Source organism: Cupressus sempervirens, chromosome 10 (assembly GCF_028749045.1).
Source record: "Cupressus sempervirens isolate cs-2001-9-10 chromosome 10, ASM2874904v1, whole genome shotgun sequence".
NCBI classification, from domain to species: Eukaryota; Viridiplantae; Streptophyta; class Pinopsida; order Cupressales; family Cupressaceae; genus Cupressus; species Cupressus sempervirens.
Window position 1 is genome coordinate 414835934 of NC_143127.1, and position 23653 is coordinate 414859586.

Below are 23653 nucleotides of genomic sequence, written 5' to 3' on the forward strand. Positions count from 1 at the left end.
GAGAGGAAGATGAAATACATTTTGAGATACAAACCTGAAAATAGTTTGTCAAATGACCTCTAAAAAGGTTGACTCTTGCAATTCCAATTGAAAATCATGCTACACACAAAACCCAAAAACTATTCGGCAAACAATCAGGGGCAAAGTCCTTAATTAGGGTCAAAATGGCGCATTAGGAGTGCAATTTTTTGCTAATTAAAGTTGTGCAACACTTATTATGATTTCATAGTCTTAATAAATGATGAAATAAAGGATTGCTATTTTTTTTAGGGGCAGGGTTTGCCTTAGTCAAACCCTAGTTTAGGAATTAACCTTGAGTTGAAATAAAGATAGAATGCTTGAATTTGTAGTAATAGATCTAACATAAAAGAAATGTAAATCTATGAATATGCTCTTGAAAATGGAATATAATGATGTAGGAGCATCCAGTGGTGTAAAGGAAATCTTGTATCACCCAAGAATATGCTTAGAGCTAGTTTTTGTTTAATGTGTTTTCATTTTTGGATACCCATTTGGGTCAAATAAAGGTGTTCCAACTCTCACAATTCCACTATTAGATTTTTGGGTTAGAGTTTTTAAGCACCTTGGGATACATGTAAATGAAGGAAAAGTGTTATTTTGTAATTGAGCCAAAATTATGATGAGTCAGAGGGTGTAAATTTGAGGGATGATTATGCTTGTAATTTAAAGTGCTCCAGAAAAAAGAATCAGGTCAAAAGGCTTTACGGTTAGAAAGTTATTGTAGTTTTAATTTTCTTGGAGACCTCCTAAGAGCACTTCAAATTCAGATTTGGGGCATTAAATGGCCTTGTACATGCCCAAAAAATGGGGGACAAGCAATGCTCATTCATATAGTTATAGAGCACTTCGAGAGCTTTTCGGAGATGTAAATAGTTCATCAATCAGAATCTCGGTTCAAAAGTTATTCCTCTCATAAGTTGGGCTACCATTTCCAGATTCTTCTAATTTTACACTGACTTCTAGTGTGACTTCTAAAACCTTCTATTTTGGTGGTGGATGCCAACTGGCATATTCTAGAATGTATTACTAACCCTAAATCATTTGGGGTCTATTTAAGAACATTTATGGCACTGTAAAGGTAGTTCTCAGTGGAGTTTTAGAGAAGGTACTAAGAGGTGGATTTTTTTCTCCATAATCATACTATTGTAAGCCCATAGAGCATGTCCTTGGGTCTATTTTCCTTGTGCTAAATGTAGTAGTAGATTTTTATTGATAATAATATTTCCCTTTTCCTGTTGTGTTCATTCTGGTGTTGGTCTTGCCTTCATCATATAATTAGATATCTAAATGTGATAGCTTTGAATCAACTTCAAAAACCCTAGAAAGGAAATCAAAGTGACATCAAAGCCTCCATGTATGAATGTACTTGACATTTTCCTTAGGAATGCATGTAAGTGAATCTAGCTCTTGAGAAGATGGATGTAGAAGATGCAATAAAGGATCTTATGTTTTATAATAATAGATCTTGTATAAATTCCTTCGATGGCTTGAATGCATGAATTCTTTATCTTCAATGGAGAGAGCTTGAATGGTTTGAATGCTTGAATACTGCTTGAGAACTTGAGAGCTTGAGTGCAAGTGCTTGAAATATTGATGGTGACATGTTGTGATATGAAAAATTGAGCAAATGAAAGGGTTTATAAAGAGATCAAAATTAACTAACACCTATAGGTTGACCAACCTAGAAGTTAACACTCAAACATCTTAGATAATAAGACCAAAAATAGGGGTGAACTATGCCCCTGATTGGTCTGGCAAGGGGAAATTATACCCCTTACTGGCTAGGGGAAAAATGCACCCTTTATGATTAGGTGTACAAACCCCTAGGGATGTCTTTGGGCTCTACAACAAGTCTTAAAATCTAGAAATTGGTTCCATATTCCAAGGAGATCCCATTTTGATGCAAGGAGAATATTCTGAGTGGATAGATGAATGAAGGGAAGGACTTAGGGTAAGTAGATCCTACCTTAAGCTTAAGTTTATGAAATATGAGATTTAAAGAGGATCTATTAGATTTTACCCCAATTCCACCTAGGGGAAAGGATAAAAAAGAGAAGAAGACACGAAAGAGAGGAGTTTGATGATCTCACATTAAATAGATGTTAAACCTCCATTAAATTGGAGTGTGTCCAATTTAATATGGTACAACTTCAAGCCATAAAGGAGAAGAATGTGTAAGAAAATGATTTGCATTGTTCTTAGGAGACCAAGGAAGAACTTTAAAAAGGGTTTAACTCACATTCTAGAATCCTTTTTTAGAACTTGTTCTTGGATTTTGTGATTTTTAAGAAAGATAACAAACAAATTTTTATATACTATCTGACAAATTTTTAAAATGACACCTAACTTTTTCCCCCAAGTATTAATAAAGCAATCATAAATAAATTTCTTGGTTGGAAGAAAATTTAAATCCATACATACAAAGAAAATAGCAATACTTCTCAATCTAGATTTTCAGATTTAATAGCCTTTACCATGTCATCTTTTGGTGAGAGGATAAGGATCATAATTCTCAATGAGGCCTTACCTTCGTCTCATCTCCTATTATCTACAATGTCTATTGTTCTTCTACTCCCTATTTCTCATCAATTTCCATTGATATTGGACTCTCATTCTCCACTTCCTCTATTAACCATTTTTGCAAAAAACATTTCCATCAAATTTAGCAAAGTTGGGAATGACAAAACATTATTCAATGACCACTTCTTTGTAAGAGGGTTTCTTGGTTTCTTCCTCCTTGGGATATACTTTCCATCTATTTTATTATTATTTATTTTAGATTTTCTCACCATTCCATTATTTTCTTCCTACATAATCATTCAATGGTCACAGAGGCTTAATCATCCAAACCAAACACTAATAGAACTTACTAGGGAATGATTATGGAAAAACACAAGAAAGCACAAAGATAGAAAGATAAAGATAAAAGAAATTTTAAAAACTATAAAACATAGGTGTAGAACACAACAATACATGAAAAACTTAGGTAAAGACAAGTGTAAAGTGTTACAAACTAGCTAGAAATGTAGGTCTGCAACTAGTGTACATGATGAGACATGTAGAAGGTATGGTGTACCTCATTTGTAGGCTACTCCTCAAAATTTAGATTTTCTAAATTATGCATGTTTTTCATAATCTTTTGAGTTGCACAAAAAATAATTCATGCTTATATTTTATTGGTGTAAATAAATAATTGAAGATATAATTTTGTAAAGTAAAGCTTTGAATTGTCTAGATTTAAAGAAAGTAAGTTGATTGATCTTTGGAGAGGTAGAGCTTCTTCCTTGTTCTATCTCACTCATCTTCATTAGTGCCTCTCTAGGATGCCCTTTTACTCTTTCTTTTATTTTTTCCACTACAAAAAATCCCACCCTCCTCCATGTAAAAGGACAAAGGAGTGTTATGTGGAAAAGAAACAATAACCTCTTCATCATATTTTTAGTTTCTCGTTGAAGACAAGGGTGTCTAGTTCATGTCAATGCTTGCCTTTCTCTCCTCCCTACACTAGGGCATACAAGAGACACTCAAAAAAAAATTCACTAAATAGAAATGAGATTTTATGAGATAACCCAAACAAGGAATAAAAAAAAGGAAAATGCACTGGTAGAAATGTTTAGAATAACTGATATGAGCTGGGGGGAGGGGTGAATTAGTTACTCAAGGTTATTGGAGGTAAATTAGTTACTCAAGGTCATTAAGTACCACTTGAACTTTTGAACATAAAAATCTTACTATTCTTTCTATTATGTTGTTGCTCGATCTCTACTATAAACAAAATTTATTGTTCCAAATACAACATGCTTTTTTGAATATAAAATGTAAAACATATAAAGCATTTAATACAAGTTTGACACTAGGATTTTTTATGTGGAAACCTAATTTGGGAAAAAACACTAGAAACATATCACCAATTTTTCAGTCTTTTGAAGTGAGCTCTATTAGGAGCCAACCCTATTAAAGGTTACAAAATAGACTATTAAATGTGACCTAGTTAGAGGATTTAATCACCCTGTTAGGAGTGGCCTTGTCAGAGGATTTTGATCATTCCATTTAGAATGTCACCTTGTGAAAGGATTTACACAAACTATTAAGTCTTTCAAATGACTATTAGTCAACCTCTATTAAAAGGACTTCAATACAAACTGTTTACAATTATTAGAAAGAAAATAGTAGGTATTGATCTATGTGATTACAAATCACTTTGCAAGTTTAGATCTTTGTTCGGTTTAGGTGTTGATTCACTAATAAGTTCTCACTACCATCTCTATTTTTTATTCACTCAACAAGCCTTCAAGAAATCAATCTTCCCCCTTCAACAATAGTTAAGCCTTCTTGCTCAAATTTTAGTTATCACTATCAACAACATCAATGCAAGCTTTCTCCTTTATCTTTGCATTCACTAACACACTTGTGCATATTTGATCCACCTTTATCTATATGCCTCTCTTCACATATGCACTTTCACACACACACACACACATACATTATTTAGCTCTACACTTCTATAAATAGGAAATTCTTTCTTTACCATTTCCCACATTTACTGTAGATCATATGGTTTACAATCAAGTTCAACATGATTCACTGCATTTATCCATCTTCTTGATCTTCTTCTAGAATTTTCTCTAGAATTTTTCTATTAAGTATTTACCTAATGCTTTCCTTGAATTTAAAACACAATTTACATCTCCCATGGAATCAACTAATTCGGTTGGGAATCACGATTTCCTCATATTCATCTTCAAAAGTGTCACTCAAAAATCACTAAGTTATGACAATTGGTCATCACTAAACACTCGGGTGCTATAAATTTTTTTTGGCTCAACATCAACTAGCTTGCTCGGTCTATACTGATGCTCGATCAAACTAGATTTTCTTAGCACTAACTATAGCTCTATTGACACTAGCATCACTCGATATTCATTTTCTAATAGGCCAACACTAGGGAAAATAATAATAAAGAATTAATGATTTATAATGAAGTTTGGCTAGTCTATATGTGTCAATCCGAGAGCGTAAGCTTGCAAAAGGTGTCTAAGTAGTATGTCATCAAGGGATGCTAGCAATGAGATGAGGGATTACGAATGCAACTATAGGACATAAATTTGAATCTATGAAAAACTAAATGAATCCCAACAATAGGAACTGCCACTTCCTGGCAACAGGAACATCAGAAATAGAAACAACAAAACTAATCTGCAATAAAGATAATTGTAACTCACAATAGATCATTAATTAATTCAAGTTCATATGAAATATTATTATGCAATAAAACATTGGTCTTGAATGTATAAACTAATATAATGTGATTAAAACACATAGCATGTGATTCTAAACTAATCAAAATAAAAATAAAAACAAACCTAAACACACTCCATAAAATAAAGAATCACCAGGTGACTTCAGAGTGGTCCCACCTCCTTAGCTTCCTGGTGATGAAGAGACAAATTTATCTTATAGCTTCTTGATCATGCACATGAATATGGGACTTATGATTTAAAATAGTAATAATATCTTTGTACATTGTTCTGTGTTTTTTTAAAACTGTACATACCTCCCTACTTCTATCTCCTACTGCTTATATAGATGCAGCTTTAGAAATTTAATAACTACTTTGTTAAGAACTCTATAAAAATAGTGGCTATTACCTAAAAAAGTTATAAAAAAATCTATGGCTTGCAAAGAATAGCCAAATTTTTTTCATTGTTCAAACAAAATACTAGTTCCTTCATTCACATTTGCTAAACCATGGTTTTATTATAAGCAATGATAGTGGTTTTTTATGGGCCAAGCTTACTTCCATATGTTGCCACGTGATTTGCTATAGGTACAGGTAGAATATGTGGCTTAGAACGTAAATATATCCCATGACAAGAATAGGTAATGCTTTGCAACAACAATACTGTCTTCAGCTAAAATGACTTGCAACAATATAGATTTGAAACAGTTTGTTACAAATGAGAAATTTTTATTTCCACGTTAGACTTGCACTATTAGCAACAATATGGAATAATATTTGATCAGATTTTTTTTACTGATCACTCATATGCTATCTTGCTTGATGTCTTCTTGCTATAGAAAACCTCTTAGCACAAATCTGTGGTGGAGAGAACCATGGTTTGTTTCAAGTTGATGAATATGGATCACAGGTCTTTTAACATGCATGCACATAAGTGTCTTTGCTATCATCTCCACACATTAAGGATTGTGGATGATATTTGCAGCAATTGTGTCTATATCAAATTCAATGGAGCTTTGTATTGGCGAAAGAGCTTCAGGAACATGTATAGTAGGTGATAGGAAGAACCATAGGTCACAGGAAGATCTGTGTCACAAATCAATATGCTACGATAATAAAGATTAATAAAACATAATCAACAATGAATTTTTCCATATGTTAATCCCAACATAGTATTAGATATTACATATTTATATTAAATCATATGCAATGTAAAATAGGAAAATGGGATGAAATATAATGGAAATGGAATAAGGAAGTGAATAAGTAAGTGCATAAAATGAATTAAGATAGGGCATTAAATAGGTTATAATTGGCTCTCATCATTTTCCATTTACTCTTCTGCTCAACTTGTCTTAACTTTGTTGACATAAAAAATCACTTTTCTTTATCAAAGTTAATCTAATAAAATGTCCATGTAGCTTCCTTTTCATAACTCAATCTTTCCTCTAGGTGCTATTGTTATGAGAAATTTATCAAATCCTCTTCATCAATCAAATAGATATGATATTTAGATTAGGTAGAAATATTTCTCATCAATATATGTGACATCAATGATAAAATAAAAATTGTTCCAATTGTAAGTTTCCAACATGCGCATCCCAAGATTTCATTCAAGAGATAGTGATGCTACTTAGGGGTGTTGAGATAGGATTGCAAGGTCAAAGTGGAATGTTTTCTTTTAGTTTTCTATTCAAAGCATTTGGTCATAAAGAAGAAAATGTTAAGAAAGACATGTAAATGAAAACCTAAATCTTGAAAGGAACTAGATAAATAAATAAGAGAAAAATTAATATACAAAGGCAAAGTCTCCTCACAAACACAACTTTAATATGCTTTGCAGGAGTTAGCTAAGGGAATTGACTGTTAAATGTCACCATGGAGTTCACTTCATTGGAGAATTAAAAATAATAATCAACATTTATGAAGAAACATTTAGAATCAAAAACATCAAACCCTACCCAAAAGTATCCATACCTAGGACACTAAAGAATCCTTCAAAACTTGATTTTTGTTTCTAAAAGATCCTTCCATACTTTGTTTTGGACGTCTAAAGGATCCTTACAAATTTCATTTTGGGTCAATTGAGAACATCATAGCAATCAACTGAATTGAGAAGTTAGGAATTTGTGGTATAATTGTTAGGTTGTTGGACCAATGCAAAGGCTAAAACCATGTATGGGTTCAATTGATTTCTATCTTAGAGAAATAATATAGAAATGAGGGGAAGCTTCAAGAATCAAGCTAAAGTATTTTTGGCTATTTTTTTAGTTTAAAAAATGATTTGAACCCCACTAAAATCATTAGTAACCAAGAAAAAATTAGATATTAGTGTACATATTTATATAATTTATAAATAAATAATTTCAAAACTTTACAATGTTACATGCTTCTAATTATAAAATATTAATAGCTGGGTCTAGCGAAAATATTAGTTCCCTACCTCGATATAGGTAGGGACAAATAATTGATTGACATATAGAAAATTAAAAAAATGAATAAAATAAATAATTAAATTAATTGTGTGTGAAATTGTAATGATGGTGTACAATATACCCCTTAAAATGTCTTGTGATGCATTAATGATATACTTAGAAAAGGGGAGGGAGAATGCATAGCCCATGATAGATTGTGAATAGAAAAAAAGTAAACACTAAAAAAGGAATACATCTAGTGTACATATTAACAAATTGGTTGCAGATAGCAAATTTTTTATAATTGTATATTAATATCTCTTGAATTACTCCTCTATCTTGGAAGTTTTGTCCTTTATATTCTTATAGGGATGTATGCATCCCTTTCAAAAAATAGCATTAAGATTAATTATCTTTCTTTTATTAATTAAATAAAATATAAATAACTTTTATTATTACTATTTATTCAATTTGAATTTTATTATATATTATGATTATAAGACATAAAAATGAAACCTTAAACCTCTCTAAAAGATAACTAAAATGAAATAAAACTAAATTTTTGATAACTTTTCTATCACATTTCATACTTCTTATGTGATACTCTCAAACTCACTTGTAATATAATATAATTTCTTAATTTTATATATATATATATATATATATATATATATATATATATACACGTTACTTTGCATGTTTTAAGTTATCTCAATTTTATATATTTTAAGTTGCAAGCCAACAAAACTATCATAGAAAAAATTTTATTTAGGAAGAGGGATTACTAAGATCGTATGAACAAATATTAAATATTTATATAGGGAAGATGCCTAATATAATATTAAATTTGATTTATATCATTTTGACAAATTATCTTTATAAAAAAATTATTATTAATAAATAACAAGAACTCTCTTAGAAATACTATCTAAAAGAATGAAATGTATTATGATTCAACTATGAAAATAAAAAATTTGATAACAAGTAGCATAACAAGTAACTAATTATAAAAGTGAAAATATCAAATAAATAGGTACAAAAAATAAAGTTAAAAAAAAGTCAAATAAAGAGATATTTTTTAGTGACATTTGAATTACAATTAAACAAAGGGTAAAACATCTAGGAAAAGAATATATAAAATGAAATGGTTTATAATTTCATTTGGTTTAACTTAATAATATTGTAGAAAAGTATAAAGTATTACAAAAAGTGCTCCACTCATTCAAAATTAATATTGTAATGCATCTTATTTACAATCAAAATAAGCAAAAGAAGAGCCCAGATGCCCTAAATAGATGCATAAAAAGGTAGAAAGTTGCCAAAAACTAAAACTCAATGTGCAAATAAATAATCAATTGCAAGGTATGCAAATGGCATGCTCTCAAAAAGAATTTTGTGAATATACATTCTCAAGATGCATAAGTCAATTTTCTTCATAATTTACATTATTAAAATATGAACACCTCTAGCAACACAAATCTCTCTCATGCACACGCAATGGAGGATCTTTACTTACATGATCAACATTTCTTAAAGACCAAATATGTAGTTAATTTTAACAATTATTCCAATGTATTGCTTCTAATAAATGGAGATGAAGGGTATCAATTGTAATCTAGGGTAAACCATTGTCCTACAAATCTTGCCATCTCATGCATTCAACATGTAAAGAATCTTGGTTGGTCAAATAAATTTTTTACACGTCAAAAGCATCAGTTCCTTAGGGAAATTTTGGGACATTTATATTAGAAACTAGACCCCTAAGTTTGCAATGGGGGCCAACTCTATACCACTAGTTCCTCCAACTATTCTCATCCTAATGATGGATCAATGAGTGTGATCATACATCCTAGAGTTAGGGAACAACTTGAATATGTTAAAGCTAAATCAAATTGTAACAATTAGATTGTGGTGAAATAAAAGAAATATAAAAGGACTTCCAACTTGTGAAATGAAATGAACTAGTATATTCAAACATGAAACCCTATCAATGTGGGAGGATATCATAATGATCTTATCCCATAGCCAAACTAGCTAGGAAGGAAGCCCCAACAAGCCAATAGGTATCAATCATCCCTATTCTAGTGGTGAATGGAAAGGAAATACTTAGTACAAATCTTCAAGGTTATGAAGTAGAATATACCTAGTGACAATGCCAGAAGTATGAACTCTCTATCAGATGGATAGGAATAGATATAGAGGTGGAATCTATTATGAGATAGTTGAAAGAATCTTATAAGTTATGGTAAGAAATTAGAAGTAACTATCTTGGAAAATTAGTTTCTATATATTAATTGTTGTAGCTCTAGTTAGAAAAATAAATTTTTATTTAAAAATGCCCTAGTTTTGAAAGGCAAGTCTTTTAGAGTTCTTTACTAGCATCATTTCTTTAACTAAAACAACCAAGGCTCATTTGTAATAGATCATGTTGCTGTATTTCCTTTTCTCCCTATTGAACTACTAACAAAAGAGACTCTTAAATTTATAGGTAATAAGTTATGGAAATATGTAGGTTTTGTAGAAAGTGAATTAAGGTTCTACAATCTAATTATCATAGTCAGTATGGATGACAACATATGTAAACCTAAGCCTTTAAAGATCTACACTAATGGAAGGTCACTCATAATGGAACCAAGATTTTTGAAAGCATCTTTCATAGAGGACCCTCATTAGCTTCTTTAAACCTAAATCAGAGCCCTTCTTTTCCTTTTTGTATGATCCTCTAGATATGTATATTATCTTTAATAAGAAAAAGGGAGGCTTTTACATATTGGAATCCATTATATGAGGAAATTTGTAAAAGGAGAAAATAAGAGAAGTTGTGCCCTCACTCCCTTCGGATATAGAAAGAACTATTATCTGTATAGATAAGGGAGGGAAGGATTTAGGATTCATCATGAATGCCCCTCTTTCAACACACCTAGAGTTAAAGATTGTTGTAGACAAAAGAAAAAGTGTGAGTAAAGTTTCAAGAAAGATCTTAGAAAAAATGTGAGGGTAGAAACCACAAAGATGGGGGGAACTCCAAAAGGGATGATCCTCAAAAAGACATAGCAATAATACTTAATGAGGAAGAAGGAGGATTCAAAAGCGAAACAAGTTGAAGGAGAGAGGAGAAGGATTATGGAGGAGGGGATCACCTAAATAATGACATAGATATCCAAGAGGAAACATTATGTCCATCAATCCCTTCAAATGAGGAACCTAATAACCAAGATAGAGTGGATAAAGGACTATTGTTGTTGTTGCTATTATTTTTGTTGTTTTTTTTGTTTTTGTTGTTGTTTTTTTTGTTGTGGAGCATAAGGGACTATCGAGACATCATTTTTTAGTGTTAACCAACACTACATAATCATTTATTTGTTCTCATCTTGTTGCAATAGATATTTGTACAACACTTTCTCATTGAATATGACATCCCTACTTCTTACAATTTTGTGATTTTCAAAATACCCAAGACTATAGACAAATTCATCAATGTCATATGCAACATAGATGCATTTCTTAGATTTAGCTTCAAGCTTGGTTCTATTTTAAAAATTTATATGTACAAATGCTTCACAACTAAATGTTTTGTGAAAAGAATAAGTCACCTTCTTACCAGTTCATGCTTCCTCTAGAATACCACAACCCAAAGGATTAGAGGGACAATACTAATCAAATATACAATAGTATTGATAGTCTCTACCCACATGTTTAAGGGAAGCCCAAGACGCAGCCTCATACTCCTTGTACACTCCATTATAGTCCTATTCATGCATTCAACCACTCTATCTTCTTGTGGAGTCCTTGGAATAATTTTTTTCCTATGAATACCATTAGAGGAAAAATAATTTTAAAATAATTTTCTATAGTACTTACCAACGTTATCAAATTAGAGATATTTTAGCATTTTACCAGTATCATTCTGAAGCAAGCATTTTCATTTCTTAAAAGTTTGAAATACATGACTTTTTTGTTTGAGGAAATAAATCCATACTTTCCTAGTTGCCTCATCAAATAATGTAGCACAATAATGAGATCCTCAAAGGAAAGATACCTAAGTTGGTCCCCATACATATGCACAAGCTTTAGTTTCTTCTTTTTCTTGTCCTTCTCTCTCTTCACAAAACTAACTCTCATTTATTTTCAATATACAAATTTAAAAGAAATAAACATTGACACATTTTAGACAAGGTAAAAAATTATTTGATTTTCATACCTCTTTCACTCACATGCCCAAGTATTTTGTGTCATAATGTTGTTTCAAAATCTCCTACACTTGTTTAATGTTCTTCCTTCTCAACTATAGCAACTATTCCTGAACACCAATTTTACTCTAAAATAATTAAAGTAGAAGGATGAATATGACCTCTACAAAGATATAAGGTGCCTACTTTCTCACCTTTTTCTACTACTAGGTGCCCTTTTGAAACATTCCAATTTTTATCATTAAAATTAATTGTGCAACCCTCATCACCAAGTTGCCTTTCTGAAATCGAATCCCTACCTAGTCTTGGAACATGTCTTACCCTTTGCAATAGCAAATGATGTTTGGATGATTAGAAAAACTTAGATGGGTGGGGGTGTGAATGAGTTATCCTTAGATCTAGATGTACTAGTTCAACTTTTACTAACTTCAAATAGTTTATACAAACAAATAAAACCACTCATCCAACATAGAAACTCATCAACAACTTAACTTATTCATTCATCACTTAGCTCTATGTTCATTATATGTTGACTAATAGAAATAAACAATATTAAGTAACATGCATCCTAAAAGTAACATTCACACATGTTTGACTCCAGGAATTAACATAGAGCCCTAATTTTACAAAAACTACCAAGTAACATGCTACCACTTTTCACCCTCTTGGAGTGATCTCAGTTAAGAGCTAGCCCTATTAAAGGTTAAAAAATATAGTGTTAGGTGTGACCTTATTAAAGAATTTAATCATCTGATTAAGAGTGGCTTGTTTAGAGGTTTTTAGATCATTCCATTAAAATGTCACCTTGATTAAATGATTTATAAATAGATTTATAAATAACTGTTAGGTCAATCTTGATTAAAGGATTATACTTCCACAATGGTTAGAAAGTAATAGCAAGGTTTGATCTGTTAAGATACAACTTAATTTGAAAATTTAGATCTCCATTCAATTTTTTTTTGGTTCATTGATTGGACTTCATTATGTTCTTCATCTCTTATCTTCTTGGCAACCCTTCAAGAAATCAAACCTCACCAATCTTCTCACTTTTCTTCTACTACTATGTTATTCACTATCCTTCACAAAAATTGCCAATCAATAATGAATGAACCTTAGAAAACATCTCTTGTCCCTCTTCAATAGGTAGCTTTTATCTTTTGCCATTAAACATCATTGTAGATCTTAGGGTTTGATCAAATTCAGTGAATCTATCCATCATTTTGTCCTTCTACTCCTTTCTTGATATTTCTAGAAACTTCTCTTTAAATCCTTTCTTTAGATCACATAAAAAGATCAACTTTTGCATTAAGTATGCTAGCTCATCAATCCTTATCATTCATCCATTCTAACCTATCTAAAAATTTATTATTGTTAGCCTTAAATTTGATTCTTTCACAAAGTGTTATTTTGTTGACATGTGGTAATCATTGTGTTCTTTTTCTCGGCCAATGTTGAGTAGCTCAATCTCTACTATTGTATTTTTCTAAAAATTTACTAGCTTGCTTGGTCTTCACTATACTCATTCACTACTACATTTTCTCCTTCATCTTGTTCAATCATAACTATCACTCGATTGATACTATTTTCTAAGCTATCTCTTAAGTTCCAAAATATGTTGCTTCATTGACCTAGTAAAATTGTCACTTAGTCAAGCTTAGTGTATTATACAACTTCTTGTCTTCTCTTCTATACATCAACTTAATTTTCTTCTTCACTTCATATAATGATTAAACAACACATTATCTTGTCAAAGACTAATCGATCAAGTGCTCATTGTAATTCCAACATACTTTCTTTTCTCTACTCAAAAACCTTACCAATTCATCTTGTCATCTCTCTTTTTAAATCCTCTTTATTAGTCAAATGATATGGCACTCTACACTATGATAAAATATCTTACCAATAAGGTTTGATATTAGTGATGACATAATAATTGTTCCAATTGTAGTTTCCAACAATATCTCTTCAAATTGTACAAATAGACATGTATCTTCAGATAGGTCTAGACAAAATAAATTACTTACTTTCTAATCACCACTTCTAATTAGTTCACCATTAGCATCATAACCATTTTCCTTCTTGTTTTGGAATTCAACTTGGTAGCCTGAACTATTCAACTATGCCACACTCAACAAACTCCATTTTAAACCATCAACCCAATATGCATTGTCACATCTAATCTTATCATTTAGTATAATTGATCATGTACTTTTCACATAACAAGGTGCTTCATCTCAAAACTTAACACTACTTCCATTATAATGTTCTATCTTTTCAAACACACTTGTATCACCAATCATACGATGCAAGCAACCACTATCACCTATCCATATGTCATTCTTATTAACACATGAGGTTAATTCATTTCTATCATCTTCATCAGATTCATCTTTCATTGCAACATAAACAACTTCTTCATCATTTTCATCAAAATTTCTATTAGAACCATCTTTTTCAGCAATATAACAAGATTTCTTTGGTATCTCTCCTTCCTTGATGCTTTTTGTCTTTCCTTTGTTCCTTCTCATCACTATCAAGTTATCTTGCAAAAATATAAACAACTTCTTATATGTAAAATAGATTATAGGGAGTTTACCTTTGTATTTTCTTTTCCCTCTTGTTAGCTTTCTATCAATATCCACAAGCTTACTCATTTTCTTTTTTTTAGATCCATCAAGGATTAGCTAAGACTTGAATGTACACTCAACATTAGAAGATGTATAGTTATCAAAATTTGACAATTCAAATAAAATGAGTCTACCAATTAGACTATCCAAGGTCAGATCATTACAAGGTGTACATCTTAGTTCTTGAATTATGTTGGCTCTTGATTTAATAGAGATTTCAACTATCGGGTAGCTAAGACAAGATTTCCTCTAAGAGAATATATCTCCTATGATGGACACAATTTTTCTAGAACTCGGGCTAACTATAAGGTTGAACTCCTTCACTTTAGGCTCTGCAAAACCTAGGCACGTAGACCTCAGATTCATCTATATGGTACAAGTTTTGAAACATACATCTGAATCTATATTAAGAAAATTAAAACCCCAAAACCTTCTATCTTCATAAAATGACAAAGACATGACATACCCAATAACATGATCTATGTGTTGAAAATATTTAGGACAAGGTAGGTTACTAAGAGGGGAGGGGTGAATCAGTAACTTATAAAACTTTTAAACAATTCAGCATTTTTCCCACTCATCATTCATTCATCTAATCTACTGCATAACTGAAGGAACAAACATTTATTATACATGTACACAGAGATTTGGTGACCCAAAAACCTTCCAAATAGAAAGTAAAACTAGGATGGGGATGATACCCACAAAACTTCAATACTGTAGTATAAAGTTGGCATGTTAAGGCTTACAATGATCACTTCTAGTAATCTGCCCTATTAGGAGCAAGTAGGACTACTAGATCCACCTTGTTAGAGGATTTACAAACATACAGTAAAGTATGCACTTTGTTAGGAGATTTATGAAAAGACTGTTAGGTCCACCCGGTTAAAGGATTTATAAACTAATTCACCTGTTAGGATGAAGCAGTGGATTTGCTTATAACTATTTGCTGATAAGATCCTTGTTGCATTGATCACCTGATGTGATAGGTATAACTTTTCTAGTCCTATGTTGACCTTGTCGTATTCCCTTTTATTCTATTGTTGATTCTCTTTTACTTTTCTCAAAATATCTTCTTCATATGCAAAAATTACCCTTTTTTTTTTTTCATACCATGTTACAAATGATATCATACATTACATATATACCATTTCAATATTTACAACTACAAGGTCAGCCAAAACACAAGTGAATAGAACATTACTAAGTTAGCCAGATAGTAGAAAACTCGAGTTCCTCAAGCTGACTTGGTGACCTTCTAATACTTGGCATCCACTATATTACTCAACATCATCATGCACTTAGTAGAAGTAGAGGCTCAGTTCATACTAGCCACACAATACTGCTTGGAACTTGGTAACCATTAGTGACTTAGTAGATATAGTGTCACTCAGTAAAAGCTAACTTCTTCATTTACCTTGTTGTGCTCAGTGAACACTAAGTACTTTGTTTACCTTCTTTTCCTCCATGAACACTGAGTTCTTCATTTACCTTGCTTTGCTCGATGAACACTGAGTTCTTAATTTACCTTCCTTTTCTCGATGAACACTGAGTTCTTCATTTACCTTCCTTTGCTTGATGAACACTGAGTTCTTCATTTACCTTCCTTTGCTCGGTGAACACTGAGTTCTTCATTTACCTTCCTTTTCTTGGTGAACACTGAGTTCTTCATTTACCTTCCTTTTCTTGGTGAACACTGAGTTCTTCATTTACCTTCCTTTTCTTGGTGAACATTGAGTTCTTCATTTACCTTCCTTTTCTCGATGAACATTGAGTTCTTCATTTACCTTCCTTTACTCGGTGAACACTATTGAACTGCCCATTCACTCGGTATCCTTTGGAATGCTTGGTAAGAATTGTTTACCTGTTGAACTTATAAGGTAGCCAATGAATGCTTGGTATATACTATAGACTAATTGATGAGCTCAGTAAGCATTCAAAATTGAATAAGTGTTTGCATTAATGAAAAATATATCATAATTCCAACACTATGAGATTCACAAGCTAAGTATGGGTATCCTTTTCATCTCTACAACATGAAAGGAAAAATGATTTTGATTAATTGATTGATATCAATATGACCCACATATGAAACAATAATAGCAGATCTTATGACTAATCAATGCCCTATCCATTAGGTATTCCAAAAATCATAACATACATCAAGTATTAAATATATCCCTTTACTTTGTGAATCAAACATCTATGTTCATAACTGAATCTCATGCTCATACTATCCTTCTCATGAAATATGCAACCTTGCCAAGATATATCAAGCATTTATGTGATTCTTTGAATCAAAATAAAAACACATCAAGACATACAACCCAAAATGAGATGCAACTAGATCTATGTTCTTTGCTCATAAACCAAAAAATATTGTAAACAAAAGAGACAAGAGACAAGAATTAGAATCAAATTAAGTAACTTGCTGCTCTTTGTATTCATTCCTTTGAAATAAGTAAATGCAAGATGTATGAAAATACTATAGAATACATAATAGACTATAGATATACACTAAAACTCCATTAATGTTGCTCATACAAAGATAAAATGCTAAGGAGAATGGTGGAAACATAGCTAGGGCTCTACTCAATAATCTAGAACCAAAAACATCCAACCGTAGAGAAAGAAAAGACAAGAGAATAAGTAGAAGAGGAAGAATCCCCAGATTTGATTTGATGATGCTAGTTTTCCACTTGAAATCCTTCCATCTATTGAACCCAAACCTCTCTCTTCTCTCCTTAATTGAAAACTAGATCAAATCCCATCCTTGTGCATAATTGACTATGACAATATCTCCAAGAATGATGAGAATATCCTTCTTGATAAAAATATCTAATCTGCTATTTAAAAACTCTACTAAAAGTTCCACCAAACTATTTTGGCAAAAAAATAACATCAGCAATAGGATCCTCTACAAGTTAGGTGAATACCAAGTTCATTGTTTAGCCACAAACTAAAATTGAACTACCAATACGAGAAAGTAGTTGAATATGGATCACCTTGGACAAAACTAAGAATATCTTCTACATATTAATACATGTTTAAAGATTGATGGAAAATCTAGAAAATAAACTCAGAGAACTTTCAAATGGTATATGGTATTCATACCTTTGATGAAAAATCAGTCCCCTGGTGCTCATTCAATGTTGTTGAACAAAACCTAATGAACAGACCATATTTTGCAACTATTTACTTCTTTTATAAAGTTTGAACTTTATAAAAATAACCCAATTTTATTTAAAAGATTTGCACATTAAAATTGAAGGAAATGAATTAAAAATGATTTTTTTGCAACTTTATATTTTTTTTCCTGCCATTTTCACTTCGGGTCAAACTTGGGTTGATTGTCCTTGACACGTGGCAACACCCTATTCATTGTTCCTATCCTTGTCATTTGCCATATCAGCACTTAGTCAACACCTCTAGATGGATCACCATATAAATGCTACATGACACTTCCTGATTGGCTATCAACATCCAATCAACATTCCACCTCAGCTAGCTCCATCCAGGTACCCATACCATGTGGTAGCATCTCATTGTATCTCATCTCTATTTCTTGGACTTGAAAATCAGCAAGATTTTTCCATGTGTCACTAACTGATGTCATTATCTCCACCTCGACTACCATGTATCACTGGGTGATTTTTCAATGTCACCACATCATTGCCAACTCAATCCCATGTCTTCACCTACCTACTAGTGGGTCTAGGCACACCATGACACATGTTACAATCATGCTTTATCTTAACTCTAGCACATGATCTTAAGGGTACACATGATTTTTCCACATGATGCCTCTATCTTAGTCATCTCACAGGGTAGCATGATGCTTCATCTCAATTTTGACCTCTCCTTGCGACAATACATGGGGTTTCCACCTATCCATTTCATCTAGCTTAGTTACCTTGGAATACATGCCAGTTGTCACATTCTCACTAGTTCGAGTTGCCACATCATTTACAACTATAGGCTCACTCAAAATTAGTTTCTAGCATCAAATTTATCTTCCATTCCATAGAATCCATCTTCATTGTTTATAAGGCATGCCCTTAAGACATATTATGTTAGCATTCTTCTATATAAAACCCTTCAGAGAACACATTGTGGCCCCAATGTGGGATAAAAGAAAAAACTTTATTGCATAGTATACAAGCATCAATTGAGAAGATTATGTCTCAAATTTGCAGGTAACCCCATTTTAATAACTATCAATGATAAACATGGATGAAATCCATCTTGATCATCTCTAGCATGCAAGAAAATAACATCACATTCATAATACATGGGCCATGTCTATCTTCGTAGAACCTCTCTCATTCATTCCTCTCCTTGGTTTCCAAACATTAAGTTCATACACCTTCTCAATCAATCAACCATAATCATACATTCATCTCAACCATATTCTAACTATTTGATATCTATAATTTCTCTATAACATGTTCATCCATCATCTAATTAAAAATTGAAGGGATGGAACAATTTAGCAATTTCGACAAGGATGCACATCACTGATCTCTCAAATGTTGAATGAGCAATCTGGTAGGCATCCCAATTATAGAGGAGGATGGGCATTCCACTCCATTAGAAAATGATGCCCTGTGATTAGAAAAATGGCTCATTGAAGATGATTAGGCCCTTTGTAGCAACTTCATAAGAGTTTCCACAAGTCTTGTGAGTCCCAATTGAATTCCTCATTTTTTTCCATCATTTATTCATATGCATGGACATCAAAACACATCTACCTCTAGTTTTTTCTTTCCAAATTTGATAATTTTGTTTCAAGTTGGAAGAAATGGCTATGTATTTTCTTAATTTAGTAACATGTGTAACGCTACCACTACAAAATGGAGTACAATTTAAAACATCTATATTTTCTTTGGTAAACCTTTATGCTTTATGTCATCTAAGTTGACATCTCCTAAGTTGATTGTCGATATGCACATTCACTTTGACAGATCCATTAAAATAGACATTGGAAAACGTATCCTCAATCTCTTTCCGTTACTTGATACATGGTAGTCCCCTTTTGAAATGAGAACCCCTTTACTAGTGAAGACATTAAATCTAAAATTTGTGATAGACTTGTGCATGTATCTAGTAGAATAGATGTGAGCTACTTTACACAATGAAAGAAAGTTGAGGGAAGTCTATCTTCTTTATATAGATCCCTTAATGAAGGATGGCTTTCAATGCTTAAAAGAGAAAAAAGAGATGCTCGTGCTCTATATAAATGTCGCTCATCATTACCACAATCCATATTTGCTTCATCATCCAAGCTAGAAATAAATGACAACACCTTTAGATGGTTCCATCACCTTTATCATAACACATAATTCCACATTTTCCATTCTTATACCAAAATGAATTCCTCTAATGGTAAAGTAGTGATGTTATATAATGCCCCACCAATGAATCCAAAGAATTAAACTAGAGTTTCACTAAGTTTGGTCTCTCTCTTTTTTTTTTGAACATGAAAGTTAACCATTCACAACATCATAGCGAAAGCAATGACATCATTCAATTGAAAGTAAACATACATAACAAGTTACATTCTTTAAGGATCCCTTAACATAGAATCACATCTAAATTAACTATTAATGATTCCATCTAATACTACATCCATATAAAATAATAATGAAAAGTCCAACGTTCTTAAATTACATTTTTGATTGCTTGATCATCCACTGTACATGCCATAGGGTATGAAAGGCTTAAAAGAATATACATATGTGAAATAAAGTACATCATACCAAATGTAACACCCCACCAAGGAATCTAAAGAATTAACCTAGAGTTTCACTAAGTTTGGTCTCTTTTCTTTTTTTTTGAACGTGAAAGTTAACCATTCACAATATTGTAGCAAAAGAAATGACATCATTCAAATGAAAGTAAACATACATAATAGGTTACATTATTTAAGGATCCCTTAATGTAGTATCACATCTAAATTAACTATTAATGATTCTATCTAATACTACATCCACATAAAATAATAATGAAAAGTCCAACATTCTTAAATTACATTTCCGATTGCTTGATCATCCATTGTACATGCCACAGGGTATGAAAGGCTTAAAAGAATATACATATGTGAAATAAAGTACATCATCTTATTCTAAGTCCATGATGCAAGTGCAATAAGTAAATGAAACCACATGTCATACATGATACATCATCATAGAAGATATAAACATCCATCATAACAAATAACCATAAATCACAAACATAACTAACTAAGTGCACGGTTCCTCCCAATCATAAATAGCATCATTAGACCATCATGGCCCCTAGCCATCCCTTCGTGTGTAACATCCCAAATCACCAAAGAGATCATCGATATTAACATAGTAGGAATGTTACTCCTAAATCATACTACAACATATGCAGAAAGTAATCTAACATGCTACAACATATGCATAAGAAATCTAATCATGCAAAATAAAGCATAAAATAAGTAAACAACATCATCTTTGATATGATAATCATCAATATAAGGATACATTTCCACCATCATAATCCATGAACAGAATGAAGATAGATGCCAACAAAGAATGCATCAACCACGGTGTCTCAGATGGATCTCAAATGGTAAGAGTGAAAGAGCACTACCACTTGACCATGTGAAACCTAAATGGTCCACTCCCACTACGCTGAGGAGATAATCTCAAGTCCCAAACAGGTTATCATATCACATAACACAAATACTCTCTAATTCCAAGAATCCTAAAAGTATACTAACTCAATTGACATCTATGTGACATCTAATCCCAAAGGCACACAAAGACATGTAGGAAACCTACTATGCAAGAAGTGTCATCACATGGATCATGCTAGATTTACCTTGGTAGTCTCTCCATAGAACCTAGCCCCCTAGTGATCCCTATGTAGCCACTAGTATCCTCTCATACAGATGAGGCATACTACGGAATGCAAGGTTACAACCAAGTGTTCTCTCTACTCCCATCCTAGTCTGTACTAGCACTCAAGGCATGGGCAAGAACAAACAATTATCTTATTAGGTTCATTTAAGTCAGTATTAGGTGTAATGTTTTCACTTATTAAAACAACTTACAATGAGTTACCCTAGTAGCCACTAAGGGCCCCGACCCCCATTCCAAGCCACTTCCCAACACTAGATTACCTACCCTAGGCTCATGGAATCATAAATCACAAAATCACCATAGTCCTATATAAGAAACTAGAAAAATACCAAAAGATAATACACAATAAGAGCATCAAATCTCCATGAGAAACTGAAAAGCATCCATAGATAATCATGACCACAATAGTTCTCTATTGGCAACTAAAGGTATTACTGATAATCACTATATCCATTGGTTCTCAACAAGCAACCCAAAAAGTATCTCAAATTAATACTGATTGAAGACTCCAAAATGGTTGAGTCAAAACATGTCACAACATGACATCATCAAGATCAAGTAAACAATTCAATCCCAACAAGTGAGTGGAAAGTAATCCAAATACAATTGATTGATAACTCATAAAAAGGTTACATATATCATAGCTTACACAAGAAGATTGAAGCCAATATCAATCAGCATGCCATCACATAACCATGGTTGAATTTAAAAGATCGAGATCAAAAGACAGCATCTTGACATCATGATCATAACCCTCGAGCCTCTGGTAGACATCCTATAATTGGTCAACAAACTAGTCAACCCAAAAACCCAAAATAGATAACATAGAGAAAACACAAAATGCAAGCACATGTTTTGGTTTGCTAAAAGTTACATAGTTGAATAAAGTGTGGAGGTCTCAGTTTTTATTTTTAACACTCAAGTGGAGAAATGTGTACATTTTACCTAACCCATGTATTTGTTTGATAGATAAAAGTATTCTCCCCATTACCCATTAAATCTATATTTTAAGATGTTTCTAAGAGTATACTATACAATATTTAAAAAGGACCCCCATTGTGTTCCAATAAAACACATAGAAAATTAAATGCAATTCATCCTCATTGAAATCTAATTAAATTAGATTTATATTGTTAAATTAAAATATTATAAAATGATTAATTATTAAAAAGAAATAATCTATTAATAAAATTTTATTTATAGTAATATATTAGTTAATAGTATATAGCATTAAATATAATATAATATTTAATATTTAATAATATACATAATAATTAATAATAAAAAATTATTAATATTTTATAACATTATAATAAATGAAATTCTTTTTAAAATGGTAACATTAAAAAAAAAAAAATTTGAAAATGCATATTATACAGTGTTTGTTTTAAAAGGCCGTCACCTTTATGGTGCAGGCCGTGTGGCCCTGCCTGCCGTCGTAGGGCCTGCGACTATAGGTACGAATGTCACGACAGATCATGAGGTAGGGGGGGGGGGAGGAATATCTCGCCCCTCCCACATTTATAAAATAAAAAATAAAAAATTAATAAACGTTTTTCAAAAAAATACCTTCCCAAACCAATTCGGACTTCTATGAATGTTTCCTACTATGATTTTAAAATATGTAGTGTCTAATTAAATATACATATGTATGTGTGTGTGTGTGTGTGTGTGCGTGTGCGTGTGTGTGTACATGTAGATTGTTATTAAGCACTACAACATATATATATACACACACACACACACACACACACATGTATGCAGATTTATAACATATATGTATATTTTAAAAGAAAACATATACACAATTTTTAAACAAGAAGGACTTCCCCATTCTATAAGTTAAGAATTTCCCTTTAAAATAATTGTTCTCCAAATTTACCCATTAATCCTTCTAATAGGTTTGTCCAAACACATCTGGAAACCCTAGGCCCATAGATTCCTCAGATCTACGCATGTGGGATTTTCTCATATAGAAATTTAACTACCCATGACAAGAATGCATACAACTAAGATATTCAACATATGATAATCCTTAGAAAGCATTCAGAAGACATGAAGAAGATAGGAAGTGCAAGAAGTGAAAATAGCATATGCCAAAAGTCATGTGTCTACCTAGACACTGATGCTAAATCACTTCTCCTCAGAAGCTGTAGAGCAAGTTCCTTCCTTCTCCAATGTTCCTGGGTCCTCCAAACATGCTCTCCCCAAGCTTCTAGGAGTGCCTAAATATAAAGAACTCTCAAGAAGCACCTAGAATGTCTTCTAGAAA

The 23653-nt window shown here is 32.0% G+C and overlaps 1 pseudogene; it reads right to left on the reverse strand.

Annotated features, from left to right (window-relative positions):
* Positions 1 to 22861, reverse strand: part of LOC149534467 (chromo domain protein LHP1-like) — a 59873-nt pseudogene extending 37012 nt beyond the window's left edge.
* Positions 22862 to 23653: the final 792 nt, after the last annotated feature.